A 7,552-nucleotide genomic window follows, 5' to 3' on the forward strand; every position below is an offset into this window, starting at 1 on the left:
CACATCTACACGTTTCTTGAACACCTCCAGGGACAGTGACTCCATCACCTCCCTGGGAAGCCTGTTCCAGCACCTCACCAATCTTTCAGGTAAGAAATTTTTCCTAATATCCACCATGAACCTCCCCTGGCGCAAACTTCCCTCTTGTCCTATCTCTGCTTCCGTGGGAGAAGAGGCCAACTCCCACCTCGCCACAACCTGCTTTCAGAGAGCTGTAGACAACTTGAAGCCCTCCTTGAATTTATTTGAATAAAACAGGATTTAAAGACTATCTTTTATGTAAGTGTGGTGTGCTGTGGCCAGTTTGAGTTCAGAAGTGATATTATTTTGCTGACAGTAATGAGAGGGCACTATTTCTTGTACTTTACTTTTTTGGTTTATTCTGCTTGTTTTCCTTAATTAAATTCTGTCTTATCCCAGACAGTGCATACTGCGTTTCTGAAAAAGTGTGAAACATTCCAGGTCATGAAAGAATTTCTTATTATTTCAATTTTCAATATTTCTTATTATTTCAATTAATACTCTGTAATGCCAAGAACTAACATTCAAACTCTGCTCTGTTCACACACAATACTAGCAGTGTATTTATTAGTATGCAGCACCATTAAACTTTATAAGAATGGTTCCTGTTCCTCCTCAGCCTTCTTTGTGATACACTTTTCCTAATGAATTCAACTTTAAAAAGCTACTTTAGCATTCCATCATAGAGATTAAAACATCTTGAAAGAAGACTCTGGGGTAATGTTATCCAAAGTGTGGAATATGACGTTGGGACATAAGGAACATGAAGATCACCAAAGGTGTCAGTTAAACTAGAGGAACAAGGCACTCAGTTCTTCTCCAGAGTCTATTCTGTTTTATATTTTAATGCATTTAGCTATTAAGCAAATGAAGAAAACCTTGAAAAGAGGTGCAATTATATAATTACTGTCCATTTGAATTTTTATGGAGGTTGAAAACTTCCTTCAAAGTGGTGCTGTGAAGATTATTTTTTTATGACTAATGTGAACAACTTGGATAAAGTTCTGAAACAGTCTGATATGAAAATGATGTCTTAACTTTTCATGTGAATTTGACTTTAATATCCTTTATTTAAATAACCCTCTGGAGATAGTTCATGTTTTGGAAAAAATGTTATTCTGAGAGTATCACAGTGAACAATTTTCACATGAGAAAGCCAGGGTTACACAAATGCATTGTTTCATGAATCAAACACTTCACTGGAGTTTTAGTGTTCACACAAAATCAGCTCACTGTTTGGCAAAATATGGTTTGGGAAACTATATACTGAGGTGTTAAGTATCTTTTCCATTTCAGTAGATACTAATTTACACATCAGCAGGTTGCATTTCTGACTTGTCATAAACAAGATTATCAAAGCATACAAGAAGGAAGATGCCATGATATTAAAGTCTGTCCTTTGAAAATCGATGCAGCATATGCCTTGCACTTTAATAATTCGCAGGGTAGTTTAAGGGAATCTTGTGAATTATCTCCTCTGAAATGTAGATTCAGCTACTCTTCTGAATATGCATGGTATTTAGAATCATAGAATCACCAAGATTGGATAAGACCTCCAATATTATCTAATCCAACCATCCACCTATCACCAGTATTTCCCACTAAACGATGTCCCTCAGTACAATATCTAAACGTTTCTTGAACACTTCCAGGGATGGTGACTCCACCACCTCCCTGGGCAGCTCATTCCAGCACCTGACCACTGTTTTGGAGTTTTTCCCAGACGTCCAGCCTGAGTCTCACCTGGTGCAACTTGAGGCCATTCTGTATAGTCCTACTGCTAGTTGCATGTTTATGTCTTTGTCTTGATAACTGACATTTTCTTACCTTAATAAGAATAAAATAATCCATATACCACTACTCCTTAGTTACTTATTTAACATAAAAAAGGCAAAACCAAAATAATAAATATATATTCATGAATTCACCATAAATTCATGGGTGTTGTTAAGCTGTAAGTGCTATCTGGTTGTGTGACCCATGTCTTTATGGACAATCACACCATTCCTTTAAAGAAGAAACCTGATAAGCAAGAAATATAACAGGAGTAAAATGAGTCTGTTGAGTGGTATTTTACCATTCAATGCCTCATGGACATCAAGGTCTTTTCCTTCTAACAAGTGGTACCAATCTGTGTACTGGTCTTTTAAAAAGCTCTTCTGAATACAGAGAAGTCTCAAGGAGAGATCTCTGTCGAGAACCACACAAGACAGGTTACATCCTGGATCAGCAGCTAAAGGCCACAACAACAAGAGGAGAAGAAAAAACCTGAAAATAAACTGCTGGTTCACCTTTTGACAGCAGTTCTTCTAGTGGTACACAGACTGGCTGTACTCAGTCAACGGTATAAAGAAAAGGCAGCTTTTCATTCATCTCAACTTTAAAAGCACATTTCCTATGTTAACCTAAAGATTACATTTCAACATGGAGACTGCTTATGCTCTTACATGATAAGGGCCTTTTTGTTGTTGTTGTTGTTATGTACATTGCTCTGAAAATTATGCCTCTTATTTATTTTCATGGAAACTACAACCACTACAACACTGTTTATCTCATAGGGCAAATTCTCAGCTACAAAATACCATTTTTCAACACGGTCACCACCATTAGTTACGCATTTTAGCCAGCAATGAACAAGAGCCTGCATGTCATGCTTGTAGCAATCTGCACGGCTGTCCAGATCATGGCTTATCTTTCACACCACTGTTGCCATTGCTGAAATTCACCACCCACCACCTTACTGTGCTTACATTCACTGTTTGGTCTTTATGAGTGTTGGACAAGCACTGATGACTGTCTACGGGTGCAATTTTTTTCTGCATGGAGGAATTCAGTTACATACCTTTGCTACATATGCATTTCCATTTTTGTGAGACCGTTCCTCTGCTACCATCTGTTGCACAGAAAAAAAAAAGGAATTTGGTGCAAAGGTTCCATCTGTACTGCCATACTGCCAACATCCACCTCTGACATCATAGGACAACATAATAAATAGGAGACGTTAATTTAGGGGCAGTCATCATATTATTCAAAGAAATATTTCAGCTGCTTTTTGTGATTCCAAGGTGTTGATTATACATAGGGTTACTGTTAGGTAGGAGGCTGTTTACTTGTGTATTCTGCCTGAACCAGAGATTTTCCTTTATTTAAAAGTTTAGCTGGAACACATTACCTCCCCCATTACCTCCCACCTTTACCTTACAATTTTCTGGTCACTTCCCCACCATCCCCAAAAGGATTAGAACTGATGCGTGCCTTGATAAAAACATGACTTCTTCAGCAATCAGGCTGCTGTTGTTTAATCCAAAGTAATCCATGGCAATGTTTAAAGCAATATAAATAATATAAAGTAATAATTTCAGTTTAATATCAAGCCTGTCTTATTGCTCCTCTTTAAGCTATAATTTTACAAACAATTGTATGAAGATGTTTACTTAAGCCTTTATGCTGCAATACTGAATATTTAAGTAAATATGTATGTTCTTTTTCCCACAGAACTGTCACTTAGAGCAAGAAAATTCATGTCAACTTAAATTTATATCACATCAGTGCACTCTGCATACTTCAGTTATAATAGAAACATTGATATTTCCCAAAATTTTAATGTATGTTTTCTTTACATATTTTGAAAATTAGTTCAGCGAGTCACAGAATTAGAGAAACTTGTTTTCCATAAATTTACATCTTGAGGTTGATTGATGTTTGAATCAAAAGAATCAGAAGTTACTAATTCAAACATTTATAAAACTCATTTATATACATAGATTTTCAAGTATCTTGAAAGAAGTGAGAATAATGTGTTGTATTCATTTCAACTGAGCATTAACTTGATTTCTGTTTAAACACTCATGATTTTTTCAGGAATCTTGTACAATGTAATTACATGTTGAGCTTTCTTACAGTGCCAGATTTGATGTCGTTGCCAAATCAATCAGAGGGCCCAAAGATGGTGTATATCTCTACAGGAACAGAGAAAGACACTGTAATTATATAAGCTCTGTTAAATTATAAAAGATCTACTAAAATGTAGATTCATTTAATATATTTTTAAACTTTGTTGTTGTATCATTGGAAATGCTGTCTTGCATAAACTGGTATGAAGAACTGGCTGGATGGCCAGGCTCAAAGGACCATAGTGAATGGTTCAGCCACAGTCTGTGGCTGGTTACCAGTGGCATTCTCCAGGGCACTGTCTTGGACCCAGTTTTGTTTAGCATTTTTATCAATGATTTGGATGAGGTGATTGAGTACACCCTTAGTAAGTTTGCAGATAACACCAAGTTTGGCGGGAGTGTTGTCCTACATGAGAATAAGAAGGGATCTGCATAGGCTAGATGAGCAATGTCCAATTGCATGGCATTCAAGCAGGCTAAGTGTCGGGTCCTGCACTTGTATCGTAACAGGCCCATAGTGTTTTAGGGTCAGGTAAGAGTTGCTGGAAAGATGCCCAGCGGAAAAGGAGCTGGGGTTGTTGATCGACTGCCAGCTGAACATGAGCTAGCAGTGGGCTCAGATGGCCACGAAGGTCAGTAGCATCCTGACCTGCATCAGCATTTGTGTGACTAAGATTAGAGAAATGATTGTCCCCTTGTATGCAGTTCTGGTGAGACCACTCCTCAAACACTGTGCTCAGTTTTGGGCCCCTCACTTCAAGAGAGATACTGCTGGAATGTTTTCAGAGAAGAGCAATGAAGCCAGTGAAGGGAGTAGAAAAAAAGAGTTATGAGGAATGGCTGAGGAAACAGGGTCTCTTCGGAGAAGAGGCTGATGGGAGACCTCTTTGCTCTCTACAGTTACTTGAAAAAAGGTCGGAGCAAGGAGGGTGTCTGTTTCTCTTCTGAGGTGATGAGAGGACATGAGGAAACAGCCTGAATTTGCATCAGAAGAGGATTATATTGGATATTAGGAAGAATTTATTCAAGAAGAGGGTTGTCAAGCATTAGAACAAGCTCACAATAGATTACTTTTCTGCAGAGAAATAATTAACAAAATTGAAAATCTTAAATCACACATTTCTGGAAGTTTGTAGATTATCACTTCTGCTTATCTTTGTGTCTGTCAGTGACGAGATGAAAAAATGAAACTGTAAGAATGAGGGTTGAGAACCAATTTTGATGTATTTTGCGTCATTTCTGCCTGCAAATTTAGACATACTAGATTTGTGTGGAAAATGAGTTTGCCCAGCCTGAATAAATCTGGGATGATGCTAATTCTCCACCATAATTGCTTCTCATTGAAACAGCAGAAAATGACAGAAAAAGTACAGTCGTGCTGAGAACTCAGCTGATGGGAGATTGTGTAGGAGCAAAATTTTGCCCCTGATTTCTGCTTACCAATTTGCCCATGTTTAAGAAGCACCAGTAGCTTCTGTTAGCTTTGGCCTCAACTGAACCTAGATATTAAATACTGTGGAGCTGCTCCAAATTGAGTGTTTCCTCCTTCTTTTTCTTCAGCACACCTTTGTAAAAGTAGGACATTGTTCAGTGTTAAAAGTGCTTGAGAGAAATAGTGAGTGGCCTCTCTGCCTGGAGCTTCTAGAAGATACTACAGACAGGGAGGCTGCAGTGCAGCTGGATTTATGCAATCCTTGAGAGGATCCATAGACATGTTTATTTTACTATTAATTGTTTTATGTTTTGCTTCTGTGCTAAATATTTCCAGCTGAGCCCCCCTCTTACCTGTGCCTGTGTTTTTACAGTGCTGTTAGTTAAGCTCTCCCTTATTTTCCCAGCAGTTATCATGGCTCCAGATCATGACTCCACACTGCATATTTGAAGTTAATGAAGAGGAATGTGTCTATGTAATTCTGATCATTTTGACAGATGGTGTTAAGATATTAATTTTGGAGACTGTGTTTGTACTACAGTTTTCTTAATTATGTAATGTATGAGACATGCAGATATCCATAAACAAATATTAGTCTTGTTTCTTGATAACTTGTAGGTAGAATATTTCCAAAATGTACTCACATGGTGTTTTGCTCTGTTAAATTAAAGCAAATGTTTAAAACATTTTTTAACATTTTTCTTGTTTCTATATACAGTTTCATTGCTGCCTTGGAAGTGAGTAACCGGAGAGTGCATAAATCCCTTTTCAGCCTCAAATCAATGAGGAACTCTTGGAATTACTTCAGTGTCTTCATGTTTTTGAAGCCTCAAGGACATGCTCTTTTCAAACAAATCTCTAACTGTTTTCTCAATTCGCAATGGTACATTAATAGCAAAACACAAACTTTTACTGTACTTTCAGTGCTTCATTTTAGCTTAAATAAGGAAGTCTGGGAAACAGTGCTAGGTAATGTGTTGACACAGTCCTGTAGTACAACTCACTGCTATGAGAGTTATGTTACATTAATTACTATGCTATTATTATAGCAATCCTATTGTCATTGTTATGCATACTATTCATTATGCTTATATAACTTCTATGGCAGCCTGTATTTCTTGTTCATATATGCTATAATGGAATTATCACCTTTGGTCCCACTTCTTGCAGTTTACAAAATAAATTGCAAACATATATTTCTGCATTTTGTAAATGGGCTAAGTAATTTCTACTTTAGACCTAGGTGAGACAAGGCAGGTCATATTCTCTCACTCAGATTTTCCTCATTTCCTTCAGTATTCAAATTTGACCTCAGTTAAGCATCTGAGAACATTTTCTACTTCTGTTCTCTTTTGAACTTTTTTTGTCTCCATTTTCTTCTCTAAAGGTTTCTATTTCATCACATGCTTGTGAAGTTGTCCTTCCGTAATATTCCCAGCAGCTCTGTACATACAAGCAGCTGACTGCAGTGAAGCTCTCCTAGAGCTGCAGCCTGTCTCACTTTACAGTCTTGTGAATTCTGCTTAAGCTTCAGCTTTATTTGGAGATTTACAGGATGTTCCAGATTTTGCCTACCCTGACATTCTAAACACTCCCTGCACACAATTCAATCTGGAAATTTTAAGCACTATAGAATAAAGCTCATAGATGGGCCTTTGTATTTTAAGGGCAAATGGTCAGAGTTTTACTTCAGGTGAAGAGGACAGAGATGGCTTCAAATTGAGAACATTTTCATTTTCTTTTGACTAGTTTTTCTTAGAAGAAAGAAAAGATTAGTACAGTCTGAATTCATAGCTGGAACTTTCAGTCGTCCTTGCTTAACGTTCCTGTATAAATATTGATTCCTCCTTTCCATTAGTTATGCATTCATTGAGTGAAATGAAGAATGGTTCTTGGGAGAGTGGCATTTGCTAACCCTGCCTCACAGCTGCAGGAGTAGAGTTTTAAATTAAATACACGGAAGAACGGCAAAGTAAAGGCCATCAGATACTACTTAAATTATTAGAACAGTGGAACAGCACATGATGAGCACTTAAAATGTACATGAGCACAGCGTATTTTTTAATAAATGGGTAGTAAATGACTACAATATTGAAAGATAGGCAATTAAATGACTTAACAGCACAAAAACTTGCAATGCAACTCCTACTTGAATAGCAATAAAGGGATTATTGAAGCAAAGAATGAAGAGTTTAACACATTGCAA

The 7,552-nt window shown here is 37.2% G+C and overlaps 1 long non-coding RNA gene across 1 annotated transcript; it reads left to right on the plus strand.

Annotated features, from left to right (window-relative positions):
- The first annotated feature begins 28 nt into the window (after positions 1-28).
- LOC110390861 lies at positions 29-6,550 on the plus strand. The gene is made up of 2 exons (XR_002433916.1): positions 29-89; positions 6,065-6,550. It is a non-coding gene; the product is annotated as an uncharacterized LOC110390861 (long non-coding RNA).
- The last annotated feature ends 1,002 nt before the right edge of the window (positions 6,551-7,552 follow it).

The sequence above is a fragment of the Numida meleagris genome, unplaced genomic scaffold, assembly GCF_002078875.1.
Source record: "Numida meleagris isolate 19003 breed g44 Domestic line unplaced genomic scaffold, NumMel1.0 unplaced_Scaffold239, whole genome shotgun sequence".
NCBI lineage: Eukaryota > Metazoa > Chordata > Aves > Galliformes > Numididae > Numida > Numida meleagris.